Here is an 18,154-nt window from a genome sequence, read left to right as displayed (position 1 = left end):
AGGACGACAGAAGGCGGTCCTCTGACTAATATACTCTAATACTGTCTCCTCCTCTCTTTGTTCTACAGACGAGAAACGCGAACTCCCAGCCATAAGGACGGAGTTCAAATAATGTCTCAATGTAAGTATAGGCAGAAGAAGTGCTCTCAATCGCTGAACGCTGCATACTCAATGACGACTTCCAACCCGGAGCCGAAGTCCAGAATCGTGTAAGTTCGCAACAGTACAGTGCCTAACCGTTCTAACCATAAACTCTCCTTAGAGCAAAGACAGCAAGTCCGCCTGTACCAACAAAGTTGATACTGAGCACACAAAAAACGGAAGACTTCTTCTCTCCACCGCTGGCTCCTCAGCAAGGCTCGGCTCTCCACCCTCGTAACTCAGAAAACAAATCATCTTCTCGAAACCATGGAGCATTCTCCCTCTTTAAAGATTCTTCCGAACGCCAACCGACCATATTTTAGTTTTTTGTCTTCCAGCGCGGATAGTTAGCGAGGAAATACCTGTACTCATACCATGGTACTCTTCTGAATAAATTCCACGGAAATAACCCAGCCTGCATGATTTCCGAGTGACGCTTCCTCGTTCCTCTCAGCTGCATCTAAGATTTTCATAGTTTTCGAAGTATAATCCTTCTGGCGTAGCTACAAACCGGCCAGCCGCCGCTGTATTGTGTTTCTGCGCCCAGGTGTCCAGACTGCCCGCCTTGGCACTTCCTGTGTTAAGCAGGACCAACGCACCTGTGCGGGCCTTTTTTCACCCAGGGCTTCAGTTCCGCCTGTCGTTTCATCTCCACTGGCATTCCAACCTCTACTGGTATAGGCAATCATTCATTACGCCGTTTTGATAATAAAGACACTCCTTCACCTTTCATGCAAAAGCGTTAACACTTATTTACAAGGCGTATGTGATAATGTCAGCGTTCTTTAAATATTCATATATACGATGTACAACCTATCAAATTATACCTAATTGTGGTTGTAGATCGCGGCAGAGTATGTAGGTGAGTGCTTGTAAGGTGCGAAATTATAGCCAACTTACAACCTAGTTTTTGACACATGTCTGTAGCACCAAATCTCAAATGCTTCGATTCTATTCTGTTCCGGTTTCCTCAGTCTCCATGTTTCACTACTGTGTTCCAAACGTACATTCTCAGAAATTCCTTCCTCAAATTAAGGCCTAGTTTGGTACTAGTGGACTTCTCTTGGCCAGGAAGTACCAGTGCTAGTCTGATTTTGATGTCCACTTTGTCCCGTCCGTCATTAGTTATTTTGCTGTCCAGGCAGCAGAATTAACTTCATCTACTTCGTGACCATCAATCCTGTTCTCGATGTTCTCATTGCTCCTACTTCTCATTACATTGGTCTTTCTTCGATTTGCTCTCAATCCATACTCTTTACTCATTAGACTGTTCATTCTGTTCAGCAGATCATGTAATTCTTCTCCACTTTCACTCAGAATAGCAATGACATCAGCGAATCGTATCATTGATATCCTTTCACCTTGAATTTTAATTCCACTGTTGAATATTTCTTTTATTTCCATCACTGCTCCTTTGACGTACAGATTGAATAACAGGGACGAAATACTACGAGCCTGTCTTACACCCTTTTTAATCAGAGCACTTCGTTCTTGGTCGTCCATTCTTATTACTTCCTCTTGTCTCTTGTATATCATGCATATTGCCTGTCTCTACCTATAGCTTACCCCTATGTTTCTAAGAATTTCAAACATCCTGCACCATTTTACATTGTCAAACGGTTTTTCAAGGTCGACTGTTCCTAAGAACGTTTCTTGATTTTTCTTTAGTCTTGCTTCCATTATCAACCGCAGCGTCAGAATTGCATCTCTGGGGCCTTTACCTTTCCTAAAGCCAAAATGATCGTCATCTAAAATATCCTCAATTTCCATTCTTCTGTATATTATTCTTATCAGCATCTTGGATGCATAAGCTGTTAAGCTGATTGTGCGATAATTCTCGCACTTGTCAGTTCTTGCTGTCTTCGGAATTGTGTGGATAATATTTTTCCGAAAGTCAGATGGTATGTCGCCAGACTCATATATTCTACAAACCACCTTGAATAGTAGTTTTCTTGCCACTCCCCCATTGATTTTAGAAATTCTGGTGGAATATTATCTATCCATTCTGCCTTATTTGATCTTAAGTCCTCCAAAGCTCTCTTAATTTCTGATTCTAATACTGGGTCCCCTATATCTTCTAAATCGACTACTGTTTTGTCTTCTGTCACATCAGACAAATCCTCCCCCTCATAGAGGCCTTCAATGTATTCTTTGCATCTATCCCCTCTCTCCTCTGCATTTACAGGTGGAGTTCCCATTGCACTCTTAATGTTACCACCCTTGCTTTTCATTTCACTAAAGGCTGTTTTGATCTTTTTGTATGCTGAGTCAGTCGTTCCGACAATGATTTCTTTACCGATTTCTTCACATCTTTGATGCAGCCATTTAGTCTTAGTTCTTTGCACATCCTATTTATTTCATTCCTCAGTGACTTGTGTTTCCATATTCCTGTATTGCAAATAGTTAAAGGAATCAAAACTTGTGGTGGGGGACTGGGATTCGATAGTAGGAAAAGGAAGAGAAGGAAAAACAGTAGGTGAACATGGACTGGAGAAAAAGAATGAAAGAGGAAGCCGCCTGGTAGAATTTTGCACAGAGCATAATTTAATCGTAGCTAATGCTTGGATTAAGAATCTTAAAAGAAGATTGTATACGTGGAAGAGACCTGGAGACACCGGTATGTTTCAGATTGACTTAATATTGTAAGAAATTTCTAGGGGCAGATGTGGACATTGACCATAATTTATTGGTTGTGAACTGTAGATTACAACTGAAGAAACTGCAAAAAGATAGGAAATTAAGGGGCTGCAACCTGCATAAATTGAAAAAACCAGAGGTTCTTGAGATTTCCAGAGGGAGCATTAGGGAACGATTGACAAGAACAGGGGAAATGAATACCTTTAAGAGACGAAATAGTGAAGGAAGCAGAAGATCAAGTAGATAAAAAGGCGAGGGCTAGTAGAAACCGTTGGATCACACAAGAGCTATTGAATTTCATTGACGATAGATGAAAATATAAGAATGCGCCAAACGAATCTGGCGAAAGGGAATACAAGCGTTTAAAAATGAGATTAACAGGAAGTGCAAGATGGCCAAAAAGGAATGGCTAGAAAACAAATGTAAGGATTTAGAAGCATATTTCACTAGAGGACAGATAGATACAGCCTACAAGAAAATTAAAGAGGCATTTAGGGACAAGAGAAGCACCTGTAGGATTTACAAAAGCTCAGATGAGAAACCAGTACTAACAAAAGAAGGGAAAGCTGAAAGGTGGAAGGAATATACGGAGAGTCTATAGAAGGTAGATAAACATGAAGGCAATACTATAGAAAGGGAGGTGGACGTAGATGAAGGTGAGATGGGAGATATGATACTGCGAGAAGAATCTGATGGAGCTATGGAAGATCTAAGTGGAAACAAGGTTCCGGGGGTAGACAATATTTCGTCAGAACTATTGATAGTCTTGGGAGAGCCAGATATGACAAAACTCTACCATCTGAAGTGCAATATGTATGAGACATGTGAAATACCCTCAGACATTAGGAATAATATAATAATTAAATTCTAAAGAAAGCAGTTTCTGACAGGTAGGAAAATTACCGAGCTATAATAACTTTAATAAGTCACGGTTGCGAAATACTGACTGGAATTATTTACCGAAGAATGGGAAAACCGGTAGAAGCAGACCTCGGGAAAGATCAATTTGGATTTCGGAGAAATGTAGGAACATGTGAGGCAATACTGACACGACGACTTATCTTAGAAGATAGGTTAAGGAAAGGTAAACCAAAGTTTCTAGTATTTGTAGATTCAGAGAAAGTTTTTGACAGTGTTGACTGGAATACTCTCTTTGAAATTCTGAAGGTATCAGAGGTAAAATACAGGGAGCGAAAGGGTTTTACCAACGTGTACAGAAACCAGACGGCAGGTATAACAGTCGAGGAGCATGAAAGGGAAACAGTGATTGCGAAGGGCGCTAGACAGGGTTGTTGCCTATCCCCGATGTTATTCAATCTGTACACTAAACAAGCAGGAAAGGAAACGAAATCAAAATCTGGAGTAGAAAAGTTCGGGGAAAATCAATAAAAACCTTGAGGTTTTCCGACGACAATGTCGTTCTGTCAGAGACAGCAAAGGACTTGGAAGAGCAGTTGAACGGAATAGATATTGTCTTGGAAGGACGGTATAAGATGAACGTCAACAAAAGCCAAAGAGGGATAATGGAATGTAGTCGAATTAAATTATCTGATGCTAAGGGAATTAGGTTAAGAAATGACACACTTAAAGTAGTAGCTGAGTTTTTTATTTGGGCAGTTAAATAACCGATAACCGCCGAAGTAAAGAGGATATAAAACGTAGACTAGCAATGGCAAGAAAACCATTTCTGTAGAAGAGAAATTTTTAACACTGAATATAGATTTAAGTGTTAGAAAGTCTTTTCTGAAAGTATTTGTCTGGAGTGTAACCATGTATGGAAGTGAAACATGGACGATAAACAGTTTAGACAAAAAGAGAATACAAGCTTTCGAAATGTAGTGGTACAGAAGAATGTTAAACATTGGATATGTGGATCACGTAAGTAATGAGGAGGAACTGAACATAGTTGCAAAGTTAAGAAATTTGTGCATAACTTGACAAAAAGAATGTATCGGTTGACAAGACACATGCTAAGACTTTAAGAGATCACCAATCTAGTATAGGAGGGAAGTGTGGAGGATAAAAATCGTAGAAGGAGACCAAGAGATGAAGACAGTAAGCATATTCGGAGGGATGTAGGTTGCAGCAGCTACTCGGACGTGAAGAAGCTCGCACAAGAAAGAGTAACATGGAGACCTGCATCAAACCAGTCTTTGTACTGAAGACCACAACAGAAACAACAGCAGCAACAATCTGAAAATAAGTTGCGACTTCTGCAAAGCGATTTAGGGTTATCACCCGATACCTCAATTACTATTGATGAATGGAAATCTGACTTCCAGTGGGCCTGAATGCGTTTCCACTACACTTTTCACCGGCCGATGTGGCCGTGCGGTTAAAGGCGCTTCAGTCTGGAACCGCGTGACCGCTACGGTCGCAGGTTCGAATCCTGCCTCGGGCATGGATGTGTGTGATGTCCTTAGGTTAGTTAGATTTAAGTAGTTCTAAGTTCTAGGCGACTGATGACCTCAGAAGTTAAGTCGCATAGTGCTCAGAGCCATTTGAACCATTTTGAACTACACTTTTCACTGCGCGATATCGACACGCTAACACAAAATAAAAAGAAGTTCCAGCATATAGGACTCATTAACTTTCGTGCGAGAGAAGCTCTCCCACTAGGCCAAGGCACTGCTGAAAAATTATGAATCGCGTGCACGGCACAGAAATTGCTGTTTTATCACAAAGACCAATCAAAGCTTGGACTGCTGCTTGCGTGTCTCCTGTCTCGCAAGACTTCTGACCCATAAAAAGCCGCCATAATGACGCACTCATTGCGCCAGCAGCTAGAGCCGATACGAACCGCCACAGAAATCAGCTTATATCAGCCGTCGCATCTGCGCTAGATCTTCAACAAAGGAAACACTGCACAACTGCTTGTATAGCCGAACTCAGTGGTTTATCGGTCATGCCATCAAACTGATAAGTGGACACGAAAGAGAGTGAGACAGGGTTATAGCCTATACCTTGATGTTATTAAGAAAGGGGATTAAAGCCCAGAGAAGAGATAAAAACTTTGACGTTTGCTCAATTGACGAAACAGATGTCGTCTTGTAAAGCGGTTAAAACATGACTATCAATAGAAGTAAAAGAACTGTAATGGAATGCAGTCGTTTAAATTATGTGATGTTGAGGAAATTAGCTTAGGAAATGAGTCACTAAAAGTAGTAGTTGAAGTTGTTATCTGGGTGCGAAAATAACTGTCGATGGCCGAAGTAGGGGACATAAAATTCCGTACTATGAGAGGGGTTTTTCTAAACGAGAAGTTTGTTGACACCGGTTATAAATTTAAGTCTAAGGAATTCTTTTTTGAAGACGTTTTTCAGAAGTGTGGCCTTGCACGGAAATAAAACGTGGACGATAAACAGTACAGACAAGGAGATAAGGTCGCTGCACCGGATTCTGATTTGCCTGCACATTTTATTGAACTTCGTAGCAGTTTTCGTTGCACATTGCCTCAGTGTCAACAACAGCAGCACTATGTACAAAGACTCTTAGGGACCTTGAAGTGATATACTGTAGAACTAAGCTGTATTTAAAATTTTGCGAAATTGTACGGTTGAGTCTCATAAACTGTAATACTTACTGCATTTTTCTGATTTCACTGATGTCTGATAAACAGGGTGTATCAAAAAGAATTATCCGATTCGACCAATAAACATATTCGATGAATTTTATTTTTTGATTGAATGGGAAACTCTAAAAGCTTTCTTTTCGTACACTTTCACCTTGAGGTGCACAGCATAATTATGTCAATTCGGTATTCAGATTGTTCCTACACTGCAGCGAGCATGTCTTGAGTTAAACTTCCACAGCTGCTGTTATGCGATGTCTCAGTCCATTCACTGTTGCTGGTAACGGAGGCACACAAACAGAGCCTTTTATAAACCCGCACAAGAAATAATTACATACAGTCAGGTCCGGTGACCTTGGAGGCCATTAATGTAAGGCTGAACCACTTGGTTCAGTGCGACCGATCCATCGTTCGGTAATCCTTTGATTTAAAAATTCCCGCACTTCCAGATGCCAGTGTGGCGGTGCCACATCCTGTTGGTAAATGAAGTCGTCCGAATCAGTCTCCAACTGTGGGAAAAGAAAGTTCTCGAGCATATCGAGATATGTGCTTCCTGTAACAGTGTTCTTGGCAAGGAAAAATGGACCATACACATTTCCCTTGAAACTTCACAAAACAAATTAAATTTTGGAGAGTCCCTCTCTGGTTGTGATTTTCCAAACCCCTTATTCTCACATTGTGACGGTTCACCTTTCCATGTGATTGGAATGTTGCCTTGTCACTAAACACTAAGCGTGGAAGAAAACTGTCATCCTCCATCTTGCCAAGAACGAAATTACAGAACTCCCCACGTAGTTGTTTGTCATCTTCATGAAGAGCTTGCAGTAGCTGAATTTTGTATGGTTTGATGTGTAAACGTCGACGCAACAACGCCAGATGTACATCGGGGACATGTTGAGCTGTCGAACAGGACGGCGATCGGATTTTTGCGGTCTCCTTGTGAAACTATGGCGGATGCATTCGACGTCTGTGTCAGACACTCGGGGACGCCCAGTGATTTTCCTTTACACAAACAACCCGTTTCTCGGAATTTTTCATGGCGTCGTCTAATTCTCCGTGCTGTAGGAGGATCCACATCATATGTAGTACGAAAGTCTCGCTGAACAGTTATTACTGATCCGCACTGCGAAAAAAGTAGAACGTTTTCTGTTGTCCCGACACCATTTTTCGTAGAACTCAAGTGGGCGCACACTGCTGCTGCCTAGCGGGAACCATGTAAAACTCAAGAGTCTGCTCTTTCCAACAGTACGTTGTTCACGCACATAGCTCAAATAACGTAATAGTTATGATTTTTTTAAATCGGATGATTCTTTTTGATACGCCCATACAACCCTGTATATTATCTAAATGTAATACTAATAAAGTGTAACCCATTCTCTTAGACACACATACTGAAAGTTTAAAAAATAAATTTTTAGCAATGAAAACGATATGTTGCAATAGGCGGATAGGTGCAAAGTGGTACGGTTTATTAGCAGGTCTTCTAAATTGTACCACAGATATTATAAATAGTACTACTAAAGATTTTCCCAACTACGACAAAAAAATACATAAGTTGTGAGAGTATAATCTATATTTTTATTAATTTTTAAGATATTAGCAATTCAATTGAGAGCCTTAATAGATATTCACTAACTTAAATACTAGCACACTTTCGACTTACAGTGAACAGTTTTAACATTAGTTACTCATTCAGGTTTGTAGCTATCACAATAAAATATTTTTCTCCTCGTACTTACTTTCGGACACCGACTATGGAACCATACCACAACATACACATCGTTACTTCTCCCAGCTCAACTTCGCAGATCTTGAAAAACCAGCTTGAAGACGTATTGTCAGGTTTGATTTTGCAGGTTTCGTTTTGTTGGACTTACATTTGTTTTTGTCAGATTCTTTGTAAGGGAGGGGGCTCTTGTAAGGATTGCAGATTATTTGTCAAGGAGGAGTCTCTTTAAGAATTGTCGGTCATCTCAGCAGCAGATGACGTTTTTCTCCTTCTTTTTCTTTTTTATAGATATGGGACTGGGGAGATATATCGTGTGCCTGTTGACAGTCCCCTATGACAGGTTTATTTTGTGTGACTTTACGGATCCAGGAATGCATAATTTCCGTTAGTTCGTGTTGATTTTCCTGGGAATTCTTGTCTATCCACTCATTTCTTCTTCCTCATTTCTAGCTTCTGACTCTGGGTTGAATTTATTCTACACGAAGTCCGATTCCGGAAAAAATGTAAATCTATTTAACTCTCCTAACAGCTGAGCAATCCTTGTCTGACCAGTATAGCCGTCAGCGTTTGTTGCGGATCCATTTGTCAGCGGCAAGAGGCTTAAAAATATTTTTGCAATTGACAACATATGTAGCAGTGCAATTATTAGATAAAATAAATTGTTAAAACATGCACAGTGGACATTATTAAAAAATTAACGCCTACAATATGTAAAAAAAGTGTTGGTACAATTTATAAGATGCAACATTTTTTTAAAAATTACTGCTTACTGCACAGAGGCCAGGGTTATTTTAAATGTTTCTATGCTATATTATCACCGAATAAGTGCAGTTATATGCCAAATAAATTGTAAGTAGACTTCCCATATCTGTAAGGGTACAGATGCTTAGCTTCATTAACAAATATTTACTTCAGAGCACAATACAAGCTTGAATTACTCCACGCCAAAATTTCCAACGGTCTGTCGAAATGGTCACGTACAGCAGCCAGATACAACCAAATACACATTCTGCCCAAAAAGGCGGTATCACCATGCAGATAGTTTTCTAGATATATTAGTGGTACAATTGAAAAAATGGTACTATTAACAGGACTCCCTCCAAATGGATATTTCGTAATGCTGTGCTAGTAGTTACGATTGCTTACTCTGGTTGTTGATTTGCGGTATAGTAATAATCGAATAACCTTATTGAAACGCCTGGTTAAATCCACAAGACAGAACAGGTAGTTGGAATTTTGGAAAGGGGCCAAAAATGAGCGGCTGTCAGTTACACTCGAACACATATAACTTTATTTAGTTTCCAAAACATTACAGCGCAAATTTCCGAGCTGAATCGACTGAATATGTCACACAATCGTATGGCTTAAGGGCACAACCTCTTTAACTTTTAAAACGGCCGAAGGTCCATGATTTAAAGCACTACTACAATAAATTTTCAAGAGGCAGAATGCGCAAGGTTTTATCCTTAAATAATATTTCAATGAGGCTGAAGGCCCAAACAGTCTAAGACTTGACAAGTAAGAAATCTTAATTTTAAAATGGCTGAAGGCCCATTATTGAAAAACACAACTACAATAAATTTTCAAAAGGCAGAAGGCCCAAAGCTTTGTCCTTAAACAACTTTTAAAAAGGGAGGCTGAAGGCCGAAACAATACAAGACTTGACAAGTTTGGAACTTTCAATTTTAAAACGGCTGAATTCTCATCATTTAAAACCCTACTAAAAGCAAACAAATTCAAACCATCGGCTATGAGCCATTAAAATAGACCATCAAACACCAATAAGAAAAGGCAATACAGCAAGTGGCGCTCGGAAGTTTCCGGAGGTCGGTCTGCACTTGAAATATTAACGTTCGCTTACGGGAGACAGGTAGTCGGCCCAACTATATCTGATCCGCCAGCAACCCAACCAAGAGACAGTCAAAGGACACACCGATAAGACGACTTGCTTTCCACCTGACCAATCCACAAGGAACTCCAATGCCAAAACGTAAAAGGCGTAGCCGCCCACAACCAAGTATGCATAAGCTATCAAAACTACACACAAGTGTTGGACAGCGACAACACAGTGAAGAAAGGACACTGCCTGAATTTTACGTGAGCGGCCAGGGCAGGTAACCGGAACGCTAACGGCCACAAGGCAGAAAATTCCGCTGGTGCACTTGGACTTTAAATAACCAAAATACATTTAAACTCCACCGGATGGTGGCCAGACTTTCGCCAACTCGAACACTCGCTGTTGCTCACGGGAATACCCTAAACAGCCAACCGTGAAAACCAGCGGCACCATGTGTACAGACTGGCTTCGGTAATTAAATCACCACTCAACTTTGATGTCCTGGGTCGGTGAGCCACGAACCTCGTAGCAATCGGAACAGCTCTCACACACTCCGACACTGCGTAGAGATCACCAGCGGGCCCGGCCCACTACGCCGCGCGGAGATTTCCTGGCTGATCCACACCAACAGACCGACTGCCGCACACCGGCTAGCCAGAAACCACAAGCACCAGACCAAAGATAGTACAAGGTGCGAAAATAACCGCGCGAAACCAAACGCAGAGTAACAGTCAAAGTTTAAACCAACGAATAAGTCGGGGCCAGCACGGCTCACTTATAAAGACATTTTGACGTATAGAATTAAAACCGATTTCTCTGTATTTGGTAAACTGCAGCATTGTCGCAACAGGGCTTTCCAGCTAGATACTGCATGGAATTCTGTCATAGACAACCTACGTGCTGTGCATAGCCAGCATTTTAGTTTGTGAAAATGATCGATCTGATATGAGGCGAGCTTTCGTGACAGACGGCACTCGGCTCTGTGCAGTGACTTGGCGCCAGACGCCCATGTGCTCAAGTAACGCATGAACGGTGACAGATGGATACAGCAAGCGTGTGCCAGCGGAGTCTTAAATAGGGGAGCTCAGTATATTTTCAACAGTATACACATGAAGACAGCCAGAAGATTCTGCGTCGAAATATCATGGCAGCACAGCCAGTTCGTGCGAAATTTCATGGAACACTTAAAACGCCAAGCCACTCTAAAGGGAGAAAATAAAGCACTATAAATGGATAAGTTATGTCAGTAGAAGATCAAGGTTATTGAGCTCATTGACATACAGAGACAAGGGCATTATAACAAAATTTTTCTAAAATAGTGCATTTCATTAATGCTGCCAGTGCAAACACCATCAAACGCAAAGCTAACGCAGCACTTTTAAAAGAAAGGTTTCGTTTTAGTCGACCTGAAGCGCATTTTTCGGTCAGTGATAGGTTACGAGGCTCACTCCAAAAGAAATGCACACTTTTTTTTTTAATCCATCTTTTATTCTACATGTTTGAAAGTTTTACAATGTGTAGATACATCCTTTAGGAACAATATTTTCATTTCTCCTCACAATTTCCATCTCTCTCAACTGTCTTACGCCATCTTGGAACCAGCGCCTGTATAACAGCACGGTAAAATTCTGGACCAACCCGTTGGAGCCACTGTTTGGCAGCGTGCACAAGGGAGTCATCATCTTCAAACCTTGTTCCACGAAGAGAGTCTTTCAGTTTCCCAAAGATAGTGATGATAGTCACATGGAGCCAGGTCAGGATTGTAAGGCGGGTGTTTCAGTGTTGTCCATCCGAGTTTTGTGATCGCTTCCATGGTTTTTTGACTGACATGTGGCCGTGCATTGTCGTGCAACAGCAAAACGTCCTGCTTTTGCCAATGTGGTCGAACACGACTCAGTCGAGCTTGAAATTTCTTCAGTATCGTCACATATGCATCAGAATTTGTGGTGGTTCCACTTGGTATGATGTCCACAAGCAAGAGTCCTTCAGAATCGAAAAACACTGTAGCCATAACTTTTCCAGCAGAAGGTGTGGTTTTGAATTTTTTTTTTTCTTGGTTGAATTCGCATGATGCCACTCCATTGATTATTGCCTCTTCGTGTCCGGTGAAAAATGATGGAGACATGTTTCATCACCTGTTACAATTCTTCCGAGAAATTCATCTCCACCATTCTCGTACTGTTCCAAAAGTTCGCTGCATACCGTATTTCTTGTTTCTTTGTGAGCCAGTGTCAACATCCTGGTAACCCATCTGGCACAAACCTTTTTTAACCCCAATACTTTCAGTATTCTGCAAACACTTCCTTCCCCTATCCCAACGTAGCGTGACAGTTCGTTCACTGTGATGCATCTGTCAGCAGTCACCAATTCGTTAAGTCTCTGCACATCGTCTGGAGAGTGTACAGTACGAGGCCTGCCGCTGCGAGGACAATCCTCAATATTGCCGTGCCCGCTTTCTTCACGTAATCTGCTTGCCCACCGCATCTCCATACACCTTTTTCAACCTCTTGTGGATGTTTCCCACTGTCTCGTTTTCACAGCACAGGAATTCTATGACAGCACGTTGCTTCTGACGAACGTCAAGTGTAGCAGCCATCTTGAAGACATGCTGTGACGGCGCCACTCACGGGAACAGGTTGAACTAAGTTTGAAAACAAGTGGGAAGGATGTATCTACACACTCCTAAAACTTTCACACATGCAGGATGAAAACTGTATTTTTACAAAAATAGTGTGCAATTCTTTTGGAGTGACCCTCGTATTAACTGCATTTAGATGTGGCAAGAAGATTATCCTCGTTGTTTTTGGACTGGTTGGATGTTGTGACGTGAGCCGAGGCAAACTGTATCCACAATGAGATTACGAAGAAGCAGACTGCAAAGACTAATCGACTTGCGATCCGGATGCCGCAGGAAATTCCTATACCATTATCTGTTATCAACTGGATGATGTGACTGTGTCTGGGCTGGCAACAGGTACCAACTTCGCTCCTATGCCTGTTTCACCACCACTAGCGGCCTTTGTCAGCTCCATCAAAGAGGCCGTGCGCTATCGTACAACAGATGCAGCGAAGAAAATTCTTCGGGAGTCTAGCTGTGTGTTGACGACAGTCGGACCATTTTAGAGCAACATTTCGCCGCTGGATAGGGCACTTCTCCATAACGGTAGTACTTAAATCGGATGAAGATAACGCTGCCTTGCTCATGTCGTACAACTTTATTGATAAGATCAGTGTTTTATTATGTTACTCAGTGTACTATAAGGTCATTAAGGATCCTATTATTCATCTGACGAAAAACTAGCGGAGTCTTTAATTTCCAGTTCTCTACCAAAGGAGGCCATTTAGAGGCTAGGACCACATAGATCAGTTCCACCTAACCTGTAGGAACTGCCTACGATACATAGAAATGTTTGCTTTTGCAATCTATTGTGAGGTATTTTGGAGCAGCTGCTCATGATTTGTACAAGTACTTGGCATCTTTATTCCCATTAAATGGAAATTCCACATCATACAAAAAATTCTACGGATTTTATCAGCTAGCTTAAGTCACTTAAGCTGACTTATTGGTCAGGTTTGACGTTTCCCTTTTACAAAAGTGCCTCAGATGAACACGCTACATCTCATCGGTAAAAGTTTTGGGGTGACTTTACAGCATTGTTCAGCCATTTTTCGGGCGGACGCCCTCCTCGACGTACTCTTTATTCAACGACAAATTTTTTGAACAATCTGACGGCATCACCATGGGGAGTCCTTTCGAAACGCTGGTGACCGATCATTTAATGAAAGACTTTGAGACGCGAGTAAACTCAGGAATTTTTAAGCCAACACTGCCTACACTACGGTTGTCCGCCCTGTTTTAGAATACTGCTGCGCAGTGTGGGATCCTTACCAGACAGGACTGACGGAGTACATGGAAAAAGTTCAAAGAAAGGCAGCACGTTTTCTATTATCGCAAAATATGGGAGAGAGTGTCAGAGAAATGATACAGGATTTGGGCTGGAAATCATTAAAAGAAAGGCGTTTTTCGTTGCGAAGGAATCTTCTAACGAAATTCCAATAATCAACTTTCTCCTCCGAATGCGAAAATATTTTGTTGACACCGACGTACATATGGAGGAACGACCACCACGATAAAATAAGGGAAATCATAGCTCGTACGGAAAGATATAGGCGTTCATTCTTTCCGCGCGGTATACGAGATTGGAGTGATAGAGAATTGTTAAGGTGGTTCGATGAACCCTCTGCCAGGCACTTAATTGTGATTTGCAGAGTATACATGTAGATGTAGATGTAGAACAAATTTGTTTTTCGAGCCTACTATTTGTCACCATCAGGTACAAATAATGGAAGAACTTGATTCATCGAGCGCATACTGCCGATTGTTACGGTGCAAAGTCAAGCGCCGGCACGCCAGTCAGAAATGGTAGAGAAAAGATCGCTGCGGGAAGACGTCAGCCAATCGCACGCTGACCGACGTAGGAATAGCAGCTTCAGGACTAGCGTCTTGGCTAGAAGCATCAACGCTCGTTACTTCGCTTGTACACTCTACTTAGCACAATCTTGGAATTCTTCCAATGCACCTTCTGTCGCGGAGCACAATTACATTTCTCTGCCATTTATGAGCAATTTTAGTTATGAACTGGCAAAACTTTTCCGGGGAGTGGGCTCTCCCATAGTATTTTCCGCGGCCACCAATCTCCAGTTTACGTACATACATAATGAATCACCTAAAAAGAACAACTTTTTGGCATCTGGGGTATATCTGCTGGAGTGTCGTGATTGTAATGCAGGATATGTTGGACAAACAGGCAGAACCTTCAAAATTAGATTGCAAGAACATCTACTTAATAAATGGGGACAGATAAAACAGAGCTCTGTCTATGCCCAACACCTTAAAGCCAGTGGCCACAGTCCTCCGCAAGTACAAAATCTTAAGATTTTGCATTTTGCGCTAAAGGGTAAGAAGTTAAACATTTTGGAAAAAATTGAAATATTTAGGCGTATGGAAGACAAAGATTTGTCTCTCTTTAACGGCCAAATATTTGGCGCCAATCAGGCATTTTTAGAAGTTATGAAATCGGTGTTATTAATATAATCCTGGAGCTCTCGTAATTCTGCCTAAATATGAGCCCTGTTCCTCTCTGGTCTTAATGTCGTCTTCTTAACCAAGCCATTAGGGTTTTTTTTTTTTACTCAAATAGGATACTTGCGAGTTTGTCGCTTTAAAAGATGACGCCTTTTTGATATTTCAATGTAGCTATAAAAAAAAGGGGGGGGGAGTTTACCCGCATAACGTCCGTCTTCCACGTTGGTGCGTATTTTTTAAGTCTAATAATTTTGCTTGTATTTTAGAAAAAAAGTTTTCTTCCTAGAAGTTCTAGCTCCGAATGACGCAGTATTGAGTGTTATATGGGCGGCCTCTTTATCTGAAATTACGGTCCTGTGTTTTTAATGTTCTCGTTCTAGTGGTATATGATACGAAAAATCTGTTTATGTACTGCATCTGTGTGTTGTATTATACGCCTTGTTTTCTCATTTTAAATTTACCGCCTTCATTTATATTTTACTTCGTCAAAGTTTTAGGATAAGTTATTGCACTTGTGTTGCCCCTAGTAATTCCATCTTATCAATGTTTTATGTGCATTACATTTATAAAGCTTTTCGCTGTGGTGCATTATTCTTACTACCTGAGCCCCCATCTTACTCTGTTACTCGCTCCTGTGAACGGGAACGCGTTATGCAGATCTTGGTGCCTCTCGCGTTCATCTAGAAAAGGTAATGATTTTACTATTTTATATTTCTAGTTTTTACTGAGTTTAACGAAGGCGATGTTGGCCTGATATATTCGACGATGCCATTTGGCTACACTGACTAAAGGATTCTTCTAAGAAATACCAAATTAAGGTATTTGCTCTTTCAATATTTGATCTGTTTATACATGCTTATAGGTTATCCAAGTCTGCACAACGCGATGGCGATTCTTAAATAGATGTATTTGTTCTCTGTTTTCTATGTAGATAACCAGAATATGCCTAAATAAGACGAAACGCGCCATTGAAAAATAAAAAACTAAAATTGCAACCAAGACTGTTTTTAACCAATAGTCGTGGAATTGTTTAATCTGGAGAAAATTGATTATTTCGTACGTCGCCCTTTGCTTGCGACACATATGAATAATTGGAAAGTTAAGTATTGTACCTTTTCATTTGGTAATAAAACTCATTAATAAGACTTGTTTGAGTGTTCGTCTAGGGAACCGAGCACGCAGGTTTCGTAGACACCCCATATTTGACGACGAGCAGGGAGACATAATATTTGACGAGAAGGCTGGACGTAACACCAATAACCTGGGAGCGTAATTGGAATACTTCCAGACTGTGGTTTTGAGCAATGGATATTCGTCTGAGCGGGTAAAGAGAGCGTTACAGACGTACAAATGGACGAACAAGGAAGAAGATGAGGGCTTTTAGGACAACAACTTGTCACATGTTGGAAATGTTTCCGCGAAAATAGGCATAGTTATTTATGATTGTATTATGTCATGGATGACATTCACCTGGGATTCCATGGGACTTCTGGTAGTAATCGAAAGCAGCGTGACAGCTGTACGCTACGTGAACGCCAGATACATGCTACAGTGGTTGAGGAACATGATGGTGAACTCATGTTGACTTGTTTACCACCAAGTTCGCCTTATCTGACTCCGATGGAACATATCCGAGACATTATCGGGTGTCAGCTGCATGCCCACATCCCACTGACCAGTAATTTACGAGAATTGGTTGACGTGTACATAAACATCTGGGGAGACATACCTCCAAAAATCTGCTGACGACTTGTCGAAGGCAAGCGATGCAAATCGTTGCCATGTTGCGTTCCAAAGGTGGACCACCACGCTATTAATGTTTTGACCCCTCAGTATTTGTTTCTTTTGCGTTTAAATGAATTGCGTTGAACCGTGCGTGGCTCGTGTTCGTGCCATCTCTTATTTAACATCCTATTTTTGCCGTACTGCCACCTCATTACGTTTAGTTTCAATTACTTGTGTCACTGAGTTGCTGCTTTCCCTGCCCGTGAGCGGCAGCAGCAGCGCTTATCGATGTAAGTCCTGCTGTATTGTCTTTGGACTGCTATTACTTCCCGGTCGTCGTGTGTCGACCAGTCAGTTGGAACGTGCCAGCAGTTAGTTCTCACCTGGCAGTGGTTGAGTTAGGACACGGCAGTTCAGTCGGTATTATATCTCTTAAAAGAAATATAATGTAATGTTATTTATTTTGAGGAACACTCTCCTAGTAAATTTGTTTGTCCTTTGATTTTTCGTGATCTGTTACTGATTTTTAGTGAAGTTAGTTTTTACGCTTAGCTTTCAAAAAAATACAAAAGAGATATAATATGCAAAATAATGAATTTCGTAGGTTGCCAATTACGTATTATATCTGGTTTTATCGAGCGCCAGGCTCCCTACAAATTACTGTAAATGCAATAGCGTAGTATTACTCAGCTCTGAAATTATTACTATCACAGAAAATAGACAAGTTTTAATAAAATTATTTCACTGGATTACTTCAATTAATCTCACTGAACATTTTTACATAATTTCTTCCGCTCCGGCTATCAGACATTGTGCTGTGAAAAAATATTTTTAAATGTACCGCGTAATGGCGGCTAATTGTTAGCAGTCAGAGATTACTGTTACTCGCTCCGCAGCAGCTGGAAACATGCTAAATAATTTTCATTAAATATTCTTTTCATAAGATAAATGTGGCGTAGGTTCTTGAAATAACACACGGAGATCACTTTATACTAATATATTCTTACTAGGACACAGTTTACACCATGAAATATTTGCAATTACGTTACGACAGAAACAAAATGCTAGCGCCGCACAATAGCTTGCGTACCTTATTACAGCTAACACCAGAACGAACAGAACAAAACAGACTAGACAGAAGAATGAGCATTGCATTGTATTTTATACTCTTACAAACATAATCACATTATAATCTCATACAATAAAAATAATGTCTTTTCTGTATTTATCGAAATATATATTGTATATTTTTACAGTTAAATCATTGATAAATCAGTGTTTGCAATTCATTTTGTGTCACATACTGTCAGTTTTATTTATCTTTCATCTTGATAAGGGTGAATATTGCAAAAGGGACACTACATCGGGGCGCGGCGGCAGTGAGGTCCGGACCGCCATGATTCGCCGATGGTTCCCGACACATATGAC

Source organism: Schistocerca cancellata, chromosome 7, assembly GCF_023864275.1.
Source record: "Schistocerca cancellata isolate TAMUIC-IGC-003103 chromosome 7, iqSchCanc2.1, whole genome shotgun sequence".
Lineage (NCBI taxonomy): Eukaryota > Metazoa > Arthropoda > Insecta > Orthoptera > Acrididae > Schistocerca > Schistocerca cancellata.
This window is presented reverse-complemented; position numbering follows the sequence as displayed.